The sequence below is a fragment of the Cryptotermes secundus genome, unplaced genomic scaffold, assembly GCF_002891405.2.
Source record: "Cryptotermes secundus unplaced genomic scaffold, Csec_1.0 scaffold1176, whole genome shotgun sequence".
Taxonomy (NCBI): Eukaryota; Metazoa; Arthropoda; class Insecta; order Blattodea; family Kalotermitidae; genus Cryptotermes; species Cryptotermes secundus.
Window position 1 is genome coordinate 370,953 of NW_019725859.1, and position 676 is coordinate 371,628.

The following is a 676-nucleotide window of genomic DNA, read 5'->3' on the forward strand; positions in this document are numbered from 1 at the left end:
ACCGTTGTTTACTCGTTGTTGCTAAGCAATGACGCTTGCGTTGTCACACTTGCTTGAATGTGGGCAGTTCCCACAGATATATACATATATTTGCCATTTTGCATTTCTGTATGTTTGACATACAAACAAACCACTTCACAAAACAAAGGATTTTCTAGTTCTCTTGCATCTACTTTTCTGAACCATGGACTGCATTGCTTTGTTACTTTTATCCTATGTCAAATCTCCAGAAAGAGAGAGAAAAAATAAAAATAAAATACAAACTCGTCCCATTTTGTTGGTGGAGTAGACCTAGACTAACAGTGTAAGTACCGTAGTCACGTAGAAGAGTATTATTATAATTATGTGTAGCAATTTTGAGTAAAAACGAGGCTGGTGCACACTCTCTCTTTACTTTTCCTGTCCTGATATTTTTCCTTGGCTGTTTTCTAAGACCCCGATATTCTCATGATGTTAAGAAAATGATGAATTGGTAAAATGTGATGTATGATGTGACCAGTGTCGCAATTCAGTGACTCTGTAGATCCACATTCAGTTTCTTAATTGATCCACATGTTGATACATCAACACTTATAATGCACAGATATGAAAAGTACCATAAGCAGGAAGTTAACTTCTTGTAGTAAACTGAATGCTTCTGAAGGATTATGGAAGCTCACAGTTCACATCTTTTCTT